The following is a 13403-nucleotide window of genomic DNA, read 5'->3' as shown; positions in this document are numbered from 1 at the left end:
TCAGTAATTTTTCAAGGTCTGTGTCGGAGAGGGGTGGATAATGTGCAGAAGTGTCTTTTTGTGTTTTTCTGTAGCGTTTACAAACCGCTAAAATTACATTATTTGAAGTGACAAAGTCGGGTGAGGTTTTTTTTTTTCGCTTTGCTATCTTCCAGTTAATTTAATTGTTCTTCATCTAAATCGGCATGTCTGCTTACTACTTTTGGGATTTTTTGCTGGTAATTGGTCACTCAGTTTGATAGTTACTGTACATCTGTAACTGTAAACAAGATGGCTACCGGTACTTTAAATTCTGTGAGACAGCGCAGTGATTTTGAATATGTGACAAGGCTCCAACTGTCTGTATCCATACAGCTGGAACCTTGCTCGTCCAATCACATTGCTTATTTCACGTTCCATTGCCAGCCCTGGATTACAAATATATATATACATTTTTTCTTTCAGTGTTGCAGTGGGGAATCTTGGTGGAGGTGAACACCGGAACACCAGATAGATCTTTTGTTGTGCCAAGTAAGTGTGGAAGCTGTTTGTACTTAATATACTGCAGATGATTTTTGTCTTCATAGATCTACACTATTTCAGTCTCAAAGCAGCAGAATGAAAACATATATCGGATTTATAGCAAAATAGGAGGCTGTGTGGTCCAGTGGTTAAAGAAAAGGGCTTGTAACCAGGAGGTCCCTGGTTCAAATCCCACCTCAGCCACTGACTCATTGTGTGACCCTGAGCAAGTCACTTAACCTCCTTGTGCTCCGTCTTTCGGGTGAGACGTAATTGTAAGTGACTCTGCAGCTGATGCATAGTTCACACACCCTAGTCTCTGTAAGTCGCCTTGGATAAAGGCATCTGCTAAATAAATAAACAAATAATAATAATAGCAAACAGAATGAGAAAGGCATTGACATCACATGTTATTAAATATGCATCTTTGGAAATGCTTGTTTAATGTTTAGATATGTGTTGCCCGGAAAAGTATTTCACTTGTTATGATAACAACATCTGCATCTTGCATTATATAAAAGTAATAGAAATAAGATTATGGTGATGTTAAATTACAAGACTCGGAATGGGCTACAACTCAGCAGCAATATGTGATTACATACATCAGATTAATGCACACAGCTATGGAATGTCACTTAATAGCCTTTTAATTTACATTTAAATATGGGAACACCAGTGACCTCATTTAAAATCAGATGGTAAACAATTCCAGGTGCGAGATGCTAGCTACGCAGAAGACATTTTGCCTTAATTAGTTCTCATGCTTAGAAGCCTAAACAGTGTGGGACTTGAAGATTGTATTTGGCAGGCTTAACTGTAAGCATATATTTCAATTTGACATTAAGAATTCATTTCAGTAAGGGTTGGATGTCATCCAGCTTAGTCTATCTTTCCTGTTGTCTGAAATCACACCCCATGTTAATCAACTAGTTCTTTCAAACTCATTTGGAGTACATTCTTTCTGAAGTTAAGTCAATTCATATTCATAACACCTCTATTTGAGATTAAAAGTGGCAATTGGCAGATGTGTAAAGCAATAAATATACGGCTTTATGTGTCTGCTTGACAGCATAAATACTAAGTAATTTTTTTTTTTAACTCAAGCAGTTCTGGAGAAACTGCAGTCTTTTTAGAAAGACTAATTAAGAACAAGTCAACTAGGAGCCGAGTAAATTTACATTGTAAACAGGGTCAAAATACTGTAAAATATGAATACTTGATGAATATACTGCTTTATTAGTTGTTGCTTATTTCTTTGTAGGAAGTCATGTATGTATACTTAAGTAATTGGACGAATAGCGAATAGTTTGATAAAATCAGAAAAGCTGTTGGTCTAAACTATTTTTACTGATCCAAGGCAGCATATTACAGAAATGCACAGGTGTTTTGAGCAAATCTTCTGCATTTTCAGCATCTGCCTTACTCAACAAAGATTTGATATTCAATTGAACCTCTCCTGGCAACGTGTGCATTGGAATTTAAGATTTCCAGTTCGTCCTGTGTTGAGACCAATACAAGGAGCTTCAAGGTGCATACGATAGACAGCATCTGTTATGTGCGCCCACATTTTAGTGCTTAAGTCACCTTAACCAAAACAAGCAGAGAGAATACAAAGATGACCAAGGACATTTGACTCGCTTGTACAAAAATAATAATAAAACAACTCAAGTCACGAGAACTTGAAGCGGTGGAAAGTCACAGCAGAAGGACAAGATATTCTGCAGAGTTAAAACCTTACACTGGTCCTGCACCCAGTCTGGGGTTCAGATCTTAATTGCTCAAATCCCTAGCACCTGAAAAAAACAAACAAACACTGAACATGCAGTTTTATTTTAAAAAGAAATTATGGTAAGTTATTGTTTTTGTGACAGTAGCTTTGTGTTCAATATGTACAGCGTTTTGAGATGTCGTGACACAAAAAGTGCTTCAAATGCAAATGTGTGGTCGTTGATGTTGTATTGCCTAAAATGACACAAGTACAATGAACAATTTGCTCAGACAGAAACAATACTGTATATGCGTGTCTGTTGCAAAACTGGTATCTCATGTATTTTATTATTTAAAACTCTGCATACAATTATTTAAAACTCTGCATGCTTTTCTGCAATCCCCTCCCATACCTTGGATAATACATCCATCTCCCAGTGTGTGTCATGTAATTACAGAGAATGGGGTGACAGTTTCATGGCCCCAAACATTTGCAGAAATGGATATGTTTTTTTGTAATTGCTTCTTTGATTGCCATTTAAACAAGCATTTTCTGAGTCACAAAAACAGGGATATACATAAATTACCTCCTACAGTAAGTCATTTCAGATCAGGTTTGTCCTTTCTGGTGTGCGCTTTACATTAGGCATTCACAGATCGTCTGTGCTTGACAATTTAGCCAAAGAAATGTCTTTAAATGCTTGAAATGGCAGATTTTTGAAAGAAAACAAAAGACTTCTATTGAGAAATGTTATGGAGCAATTTGTGGTTTCTGGAGTTTGGACCTAAAAAGCAGAACAAGCAATCCATCAAGCTGTGCTCTTCTGTCAAGCTTAACCACCAAAATTGCTGGAAGACAGTTAAATTGTGTGGAAATCAAATTGTTCTCTGCTCAAATATGTCAAGTTTTATAGTGGAGAATTAGCAGGTCCATCTAAATCATTTAGTGGTGACCTTTTTGTTCTTACTGCAATTGCGTTTTGAAATGATAAAATTACAAGGCAGCCATGACTAAAATTGAATCCCAGGCTTGAACTGTGGATCTTTGTGACATTGTTCCAACCTTGCTTTTCATTCAGGTTTTAGTCAGTGTTGCAGTGTAATTATTTCAGTATCTCCATAAGTGAAGTTTCTGTAAAGCTGGCTTTAAAAGTTAACCAGTTTGATACACGTCTGTATTTTATAATTCTCTTGATAAAGTTTCATATCAAATGGTCATTGTCCCATCATTCTGAGGCTACATGTCTTGTAACCTCTAGCTGTATCTCAGTTGTTAAGTTGATAAACTAAGAAGTATCCCTTTAAATGAAGCATGATCAAACAGAAAAAATATTTTTGTAACGAGTTGTCGGAGCAGGCGAATTTACTAGCGTTTCACGACTATTTTTTTCGCACGGTCTCTTATGGTATTTGCAATCGTTATGAGTGCCATTGCTCCAATAGTATGTTTTATTGAATTATTTTGAATGCTCTGAACTGTTAGAAAAGCCAGCTTCTAATCTAAATTGCCAGAACATCTAATTTTTCATTGCAGTTTCAAGGGACACAAGTGGTAGCCATGGTGATAACATCAGCACCATTAACTGGAAAAGATACAAGGCTTTGCAAAACAGTTCAAAGCAATTTCCCAGACCTTACACAAAAAAGCAATATTTGAACTAGGACACCCACAACTATCATGAGAGAAAGTAAAGAAGAAACTAGTAAAGTCCTTTGAAGGTACTTGTCTATTACCCCCCCCCCCCCCCCCCCAAAAAAAAAAAAAAAAAAAAAAACACATTATAACATTATAGTGAAGGTTTAATAAGACACACAGTTATGCATTTCATATTACATGTTCATCTTTTTTAAATAACATTTGCCCTAACTTTTTAGCAATATGAATATAATCTTAATGCAATCACTGTTTATACTCTCTGGGTAAAAGGTATTGTAAGAAAATCCTATTCTAATTTCGTAGAAAAAAATTAAATAGTCCATCCTTGTACTTTGAATACAGATGAAAATTAAATGCGTTCGCTGGAGGGCAAGTTGGCAAGAAATGTATATATCATAAGATTCTAAGTCTGTTTGTTTAACAGACAATTGAATGGTTTAGGGATGTGTTTGTTAAGTATTACCAGTCTTGATGCTCATTAATATTTCAAATCGCAGCATTTTCTTTTACATTTCTTGTGCTAAATGAGTCATTATGTACAGTGGTTTGAAATATAAACTCTGGCTGTTAATATTTTGGAATAGTTAAAAACTAATCTTATTTGGGAGTCACACATGGATTTTCTTATAAATTAATATGAGAAAAAAAGTATTTAAATATAGTCTGTATAAGGAGGCTTGGTGGTCCAGTGGTGAAAGAAAGGGGCTTATTACCAGGAGATTGCAGGTTTAATCCCAGCCACTGACTCACTGTGTGTGACCCTGGGTGTGACCCTGAACCAAGTCTTGGCGTTATGGTGCTAAATTCTAGCACTAGGTTACCTCATAGCGCCAGCACATTAAATTCTGGCAGCGGCAGACATGTTTAATTTTTATTTAAATTTTTCTTTTTTTTATTCCTTAGTAACCATAAATGATGATAGTTTCTCATTGGATCTGGACTACTCACATGACCCGCCCACACTAATCAACATACACAGGACAAAAGGTTTGTGTTGTGTGAGAAAGTGATAGCAAACGTGTTGCAGCACACTTTTACACAAATATCAATGACATCTTTGTTCAGCAAGTTAAAAAGGTATGTTGCCAATAGTAGACTTAACAGGTAAAATACATTGTAAAATAATGTTTCGTGTTTGCAAGCCTCTTCATTTACCACGAAAGTTAAGCTTTGCTAGTTTATAAACACTTTGATGATTAAAATACTCATGCTTAGGTTTATTTATATATATATACAGTACTGTGCAAAAGTTTTAGGCAGGTGTGAAAAAATGCTGTAAAGTAAGAATGCTTTCAAAACAGCATCCATTCTTCTAGGTACACTTGCACACAGTTTTTGAAGGAACTCGGCAGGTAGGTTGGCCCAAACATCTTGGAGAACTAACCACAGTTCTTCTGTGGATTTAGGCAGCCTCAGTTGCTTCTCTCTCTTCATGTAATCCCAGACAGACTCGATGATGTTGAGATCAGGGCTCTGTGGGGGCCATACCATCACTTCCAGGACTCCTTGTTCTTCTTTACGCTGAAGATAGTTCTTAATGACTTTCGCTGGATGTTTGGGGTCGTTGTCATGCTGCAGAATAAATTTGGGGCCAATCAGATGCCTCCCTGATGGTATTGCATGATGGATAAGTATCTGCCTGTACTTCTCAGCATTGAAGAGACCATTAATTCTGACCAAATCCCCAACTCCATTTGCAGAAATGCAGCCCCAAACTTGCAAGGAACCTCCACCATGCTTCACTGTTGCCTGCAGACACTCATTCGTGTACCGCTCTCCAGCCCTTCGGCGAACAAACTGCCTTCTGCTACAGCCAAATATTTCAGATTTTGACTCATCAGTCCAGAGCACCTGCTGCCATTTTTCTGCACCCCAGTTCCTGTGTTTTCGTGCATAGTTCAGTTGCTTGGCCTTGTTTCCACGTCGGAGGTATGGCTTTTTGACCGCACGTCTTCCATGAAGGCCACTTCTGACCAGACTTCTCCGGACAGTAGATGGGTGTACCAGGGTCCCACTGTTTTCTGCCAATTCTGAGCTGATGGCACTGCTGGACATCTTTCGATTGCGAAGGGAGGTAAGCATGATGTGTCTTTCATCTGCTGCAGTAAGTTTCCTTGGCCGACCACTGCGTCTACGGTCCTCAACATTGCCCGTTTCTTTGTGCTTCTTCAAAAGAGCTTAGACAGCACATCTGGAAACCCCTGTCTGCCTTGAAATTTCTGCCTGGGAGAGACCTTGCTGATGCAGTATAACTACCTTGTGTCTTGTTGCTGTGTTCAGTCTTGCCATGGTGTATAACTTTTGACAGTAAACTGTCTTCAGCAACCTCACCTTGTTAGCTGAGTTTAGCTGTTCCTCACCCAGTTTTATTCCTCCTACACAGCTGTTTCTGTTTCAGTTAATGATTGTGTTTCAACCTACATATTGAATTGATGATCATTAGCACCTGTTTGGTATAATTGTTTAATCATACACCTGACTATATGCCTACAAAATCCCTGACTTTGCTGTTTTGAAGGCAAAGGGTGGTCACACCAAATATGGATTTGATTTAGATTTTTCTTCTGTTCACTCACTTTGCATTTAGTTAATTGATAAATATAATCTATTAACATGTCTATTTTTTAAAGCATTCTTACTTTACAGCATTTTTTCACACCTGCCTAAAACTTTTGCACAGTACTGTATATATAGAATCTATTATCACCAAAGGCTGTGTGGTCCAGTGGTTAAAGAAACAGGCTTATAACCAGGAGGTTCCTGGTTCAAATCCCAGCTCAGCCACTGACTCACTGTGTGACCCTGAGTCACTTAACATCTTTGTGCTCTGTCTTTTGGGTGAGAAGTTGTTGTAAGTGACTCTGCAACTGATGCATAGTTCACATGCCCTAGTCTCGTATCTTTTAAAGCGCTTTGTGATGGTGGTCCACTATGAAAGGCGCTATGTAAAATGTATTATTATATACTGCACGTTTGTTTCTAATAGCGTTCATCATTGTGTTAATTTGATTTTTTTTTTACCCAGTAAAATACTCTGAATAGAATAATTGTAAAGAAAAAAATAAAGAAAAAAATGTAAATAATATTAGAGGCTGCTATGAGTCTTGCCATGGTTCAAAACAGGTTAGCACCAATTTTCTAAATGATTTGCACCCCTGCCACTGTAGCTGCAGCTCATCATATCGGCACCTCACAGCTGTGAGTCCTCTGAAAATGCTGCAGTGCATGCACAGCTAGAAAAATGTCTTTGAATTTGAATGAATTTATGTTCTTACATCATTTAGAACGGAAAATGACAAAAAAGATTTGATAATGCCCACGGGTTAATTTGTAAAAATGTTGTTTGTAAAAAGTGGCATTGCACACAGTGTCAAGTGTCAAAGAGGGATTTTTTTTGTTATTATTATTATTTATTTATTTCTGCCTGGTTATTCTCATCACCGACCTGTCAGAACCCATTTATTGTCGGGTATTACAGTATTTTTCAATAGGCCTACTGGGTCATTTTACAAAAAGTTAATACATGATAGTTTTTGGAAGTAGACTGAAATTCTGAGTGCTTTGAAGTTGTGAATTATATAAAATGATAGTCTAACAAACAAACTGAAACAAATATTCAATAACATTTTAATATCATTAATATTACTTACAGTATTTTAATGTTGGTATATGTAGGTGGATATGTTTACATGATGTACCTATATACTAACTTTAAGATACGGTTGCTACTGTAACATTCATTTGATGTTCTGGACCCCGCACTTAGTCATCACCGCCTAGGGGCCCGCACAGCGGAAGGTCGGTCCTGGTAACAAGGCACAGAGCTTGTTTATAGTGACGCTCTGTTATGTATAATGCTGCTCTGTGGGAGTAGGTATTTGACAACCTCTGAGCAATTCAGTAGCATACTACTCAAAAAAGTGGAACATATTCATAACTAATGCCATAAATGTCAGATTTAAGTTAGACCCAATAGGCCTATTCACTTGTAATGATTTTTTTTTTTTTTGTTTAATTTACAGAGTGTTTATATTCATTCTCTTTGATCAAAACAGTTCTTTGAAAAAATACATTTCTATCCCCGTCTAAAACAGGGTTTATGTCTTGTGAACTGCAAACTTAATTTAATTATTCAAAATGTTATTTAACAAGAAGACATGTAGCTGGACTAAGACCTTCTCAAGACCTACCGCCAAACCTCTGCAAATCCCTGCATCGTCTTTAGATCTGAAATAACCACGGCTGTTATCTCCTCAATGTAGTACCACTACCACAAGATGTGGACACCAGCTTAAAGTCTCCAAAGACTGCTCAACTAAAATAACTTATCCCTGTGTGCTGGGTATCAATCACTAAATATTCCAAACAACCTCTATTCCAGTTGACAAACGTTTCTTGAATGTGCAATTTACAGCACCAAGAGCACCTAGCCCTTAAAGCCAGTATTCCAATTAAAACGGGGTATGGACAATTATCCCTGTATTTTATCTACATATTTACTGCTGATCTGGTGCATTTCCCGGTTTCTTATCTCTGAAAGACAGACCTGACTGACATGGAATCATGGAATATAAACCGCTAGTGTCAGAGTGCAATGTCACGCATGCTTGTTTTTGGAGCACTTCATGGTTCTATTTGTATTTAAAAATCACCATTGAAATATAATTTAAGATACTGGCGTTCTGTTGCAAGGAAGATTTATTTCTTTTTTTTAACAAATCGTTCACAATCATACTCATTTTTAGATTGTCGTTCTCCTGCTGACCTACTGACCAGCACACCACGTATGTCATTGAAAATGAATTAGTGTATTGCCACTGCAGTGCTTCTGCTTCACTATTGACTATAATTTGATTAGGGTACTCCTGCTGTGGAAGAATATTTTAACCTTGTAGTACAGTTACATACGATACCCTATACTTTTTTCTTTTAGAAAAATCTTTCAGACATTTGTCTTTACACAGCAGCAATAATAGGCTCTGAAGTGGGCTCAACTACCTGGTATCTGCTCCTCCATCCTCCCTGGAACACATTACTATAGTAGGCAGTCATTACCAGATGCTTGTGACAGCTTCATCGGATCTGCTGGCTTAAATGGTCGTCAGCTGAATCCTGGCTGTTCTTTAAGTGCTCTTTAGTTTTGAAAAACAGTCCTGCATCATGAGGGTCCATCATTCCATGCTTACAATTGCTCTCTGTTGTGTACACTGTAAACTAAGCTGCTATCAATTTTGAAAGGTGTATATTGATCTCTGTTCTGCAACTAGGAATTGCAGCCTCATCTGAACGAACTGGTCACAAAGGGACATAGGAGGCTGTTTAGTGAAGGTGTCCCTGATTTCACTAAGGGGGTGGATGATGGAAATATGTTTGCTGACTGATTTTTGCCAGCATATTTTTAGATCAAGGGTTCACAAACTTTCTTAGCTCCAGGCCACACAAGACATTAGTCAACCCCACCCACTAAACCATAGAAATGCGAACTCTTGTTCTTCTACTGTACTTACCATTCTCTGCAAATACTGTAAGTGTATTCTCCCTACTGTCCTGTCTGTTTCCAGTTATTTTTCAACTCTGTCCTCTGGTCCTAGTTTTGGTTAGGGTTTAGCAAATCCTCAAAGCTTATTCATCGGATTAGCCTAGTTGCTTTTGGTAATGCAGTGCACGGTTGAACACAGTGATTTAAGTGTGGTCTCACTAGTGGGCTATACAACCTCATCAACTACCGTAAAAATCAGTGTATAAGTCGTACCAGTGTATAAGTGCCCCCCCCCCCTTTTTTTGAGACAACAATTGCAGGAAAAAGCCTATAGGTCACACCTGTGTATAAGTCCCTCCCCCCTTTTTAGGACCCCCTAAAAATACCTAGAAAATAGTCTTATACAAAGGTTTTTACAGTAATCCTTTACACTCTACACTTGTGTCTGTATAAACAAGCACTCTCTGACAGTAACAGCAAGCAGTCTATTACTGTACTTTCGTCAAATTAAAGGTTATCAACAGTTTATGAATCCAGTACACATACATTAAATCATTGAAAATAACCCAGGTCTCAGAGACAGTTCAGACTCATGTACACTCTCCATTCCCATTGCCATCGTAACTTTGAGGTTCTACTGTATTAAATATGAAATACACTAATTATTTACAGTATTTTAGATTGACGGAACTCCCTTCCTGAATGTTAATATGTATTTAACACTTTACAGTTATCCCCCTAACCAAACATTAGAGCAGCACCACTGCTATGTTTTGTTTGTGCAGTTGTTTTGTTATGGAGACCAAAGACCACTAGAGGCTGAGCTAAGACCACCAAATTCAGGTCTCATGTGTCCAGAATAACATCTGAACGAGCAGTGAGAAGAAGAGGATTACTTTAACTACCCCAGGCTTAACTGCTTTATTATCTAATGACCATCAGGCTCTAGAACAACAGAGATTAGAGTTTAACACAGCCCAGTTCAGGAATAGGAAACACGCAATCATGATGTTACATTTTCCAATATTTTACTGTAATTTGCATTTTTCAACTTCATTTACAATTTGAATGTTATTTAACCACTGCAACACTATTAGAGGATTGACGTCAACCTCTGTTCACACTGTGGATACTGGGAATCCAGCATGACAGTTCCTAATAATTCTCATGAAAATGTGAGTGGGTTCCTCTGAATGCAGGATGAAGCATTATTGCTAGGATTTTCTTTTGCTTTTTTAATTTTGCCCTTGAGGTTTTCAAGTGTTCTTTCGCATCAGTTAGATCTTTCGTGCATACAGTTCAATTGCAGATATATTGTCATATTCTTTACTTTGATCATTGAACCTATTAGACTTCCTGTATTTAAATAATATAGCACTGCTATTATTTTTTCATGTACAAATGCAGTGTTATGCAGTTTTAGCATGCAGTGTACTATAGTATGACACTGTTTTAGCAAGGGTTACTGTTGCAGTTTGCTCTTATGTTTTTATTACTTAATATGGAAATGGAACACATGACATGTATTCATTTCAGTCATGATGGGTGAGACAGTAGATCTGACTGCCGTTGATGAAGTACTGATAGTAGGCACACTGTTGGCTGTTGCTTCTGTATTAAAGACTAGACAAATTACTGATGTTCAGTGAAGAAAGTGAGAAGACTTTAGAGGAGGTGGTAATTACTAAGGAATGGGCATTCATCCCTCCAAAACAATTTAAGGATCCTGTAGACACACTGAATCAGTTATACCCTGAGTGTCCACAGTGTAAAACACCCAACTGCCAGTGTTGTGGGAGGTCAGAGCTCAGCAGTGGCACCGTTCAGCTCGCAATTCCATCCTACAGCCACAAGAAGCAAGTTTTAACAGTGTTCACACATTAAACTGATAAATAATAACAAAGTTATACCCTAATCAGATACCATCCTCCTTAGTCTCACCTGTGCTTAATTAGGTGTGTCCTAGAGGCCACAGCCTGATACCTTAGACAATATATGTTGAAACCACGAAAGTATCATTAACTTGGTTCACAATTGATGAACGTGCACTATTTAAGTACTATGAAGGGGAAATTTGGTGTAGTTAAGCAAGAAATGGCTTTAACCGCTTAATTATTATTCTTTATCATTTTACTTTATTGCATGAACTCTGTCAAAATTGCCATCTGTTCCGGATTAAGTACCGCATAGGCAGGTTCTAATGTATACAGAAGCTCTATATGTTTGAGTGTTTACTGTAAACTGACATCTAAAGAGTTGATACTGGACGGAAAATGTTGGCGGAACATTCCTTCAGTTCAGATGGGTAATGCAGATAAAGGAGGTTGAAATGTGCCTTAAATAAACCTCCACCATGACAGATCACTATGCTGGCAAATAACATGAAGCTGCCCATGAAAGTGATCAGACTTTGTTTTGCAAGCCATGTGTGATTATATATATATATATATATATATATATATATATATATATATATATATATATATATACACTGAGTGTACAAAATATTAGGAACACCTGCTCTTTCCATGAAATAGACTGACGAGGTGAATCCAGGTGAAAGCTATGATCCCTTATTGATGTAACCTGTTAAATCCACTTCAATCAGTGTAGATGAAGGGGAGATAGGTTAAAGAAGGATTTTTAAGCCTTGATACAATTGAGACATGGATTGTGTACTGTATGTGTGCCATTCAGAGGGTAAATGGGCAACATAAAAGATTTAAGTGCCTTTGAACGGGGTATGGTAGTAGGTGTCAGGCGCGCCGGTTTGAGTGTGTCAAGAACTGCAACGCTGCTGGGTTTTTCACGCTCAGCAGTTTCCCATGTGTATCAAGGATGGTCCACCACCCAAAGGACATCCAGCCAACGGCAGGCCAGTGGTCTAAAACGGCTCATTGATGAAAGAGGCTGACACAAATAGTGCAGAGCAACAGACGGGCTACAGTTAGTCAACTGACAGTCCAGTACAACACTGGTGCCGAAAGACCCATAAAAGAATGCACAACTCGTCGTACCTTGACACGAATGGGGTATGGCAGCCGACAACCTAACAGAGTTTCACTTCTTTCAGCAAAACACAAGAAACTGAGGTTTCAGTAGGCTAAGGAACGAAAACACTGGACACTGGAGGATTGGAAAAACATTGCCTGGTCTGATGAATCCCAGGAGGACTAGGGTATGGAGAAAACCACACAAGTACATGCATCCATCATGCCGAGTGTCAACATTGCAGGCTGGTGGGGGTGGTGTGATGGTGTGGGGTGTGTTTTCATGGCACACATTGGGCCCCTTGATAAAAGTGGAGCAACGTTTGAATGCCACCTTCGGTCTCGTAATTTATAAACTGTCACAGAAACCTCACTGAAGAGGTCCATCTATTTTTTTTTTTTTTTATAATACATGGATACCCTTGTGATGCTTATATTAAAGAAGATGAGGTTCAGCAGTACAGTTCAGTTTTTTTAAACGTAGTGTTTCAATGCTGTACAGACGTTCTGTGTCGTTATCAGTTAGTGCTTCAGCTTTATTTGGATGATTGCCTTTAACTTGTTTTAATTTCCCATTCCTTTCCAGTTTCTCTGAGTTACGAATGTACCAGCTTTACATCTTTTTTTTTTTATGTATTCTCATTTTGTTGATCATTAATGAACATTTCTGTACTGTGGGTGTTATTGAGTGATTGAAAACAACACATTTTATGTTTTTTATGTTTGAATTGAAAGTGATGGTCTCAAATGGGTCAAAGTTCAAGTATATTTTCCTCTAGCAGAATTATCACTTTTTGACGCCAGTACTGTGGTATTATGCCTTTTTTTTAGAATGGCTCAGGATGCAAATATAGCCTTCATCCGTGTATATATATATATATATATATACACACACACACTGTTTAAAATCGAGATTTAAGATTATAAGCCCTGTTAACTTTTAGAGGGCATCTACCCTGAGATAGTGACGGAACCTGATTGTCTGAGATGATCTGTGAGACTTAAAATGCAAACAATGGTGTAAAACAGACTGTTCAGTCTCACAATGGTTTTGTATCTGCTAGTGTGC

At 37.8% G+C, this 13403-nt stretch overlaps 1 protein-coding gene across 1 annotated transcript in view; it reads left to right on the top strand.

The window, feature by feature from the left end:
* Positions 1 to 441: 441 nt before the first annotated feature.
* Positions 442 to 13403, top strand: part of LOC131699625 (teneurin-2) — an 842004-nt gene continuing 829042 nt past the window's right edge. The window contains exon 1 of the mRNA XM_058996766.1: positions 442 to 510. The gene's annotated coding sequence lies outside the window, so the exon portion shown is untranslated. The remainder of the gene's footprint in view (positions 511 to 13403) is intronic.

This window comes from Acipenser ruthenus, chromosome 23 (genome assembly GCF_902713425.1).
Source record: "Acipenser ruthenus chromosome 23, fAciRut3.2 maternal haplotype, whole genome shotgun sequence".
Classification (NCBI taxonomy): Eukaryota; Metazoa; Chordata; class Actinopteri; order Acipenseriformes; family Acipenseridae; genus Acipenser; species Acipenser ruthenus.
Note: the sequence above shows the minus strand (reverse complement) of the source record. Positions and strands in the feature narration are given on the sequence as shown.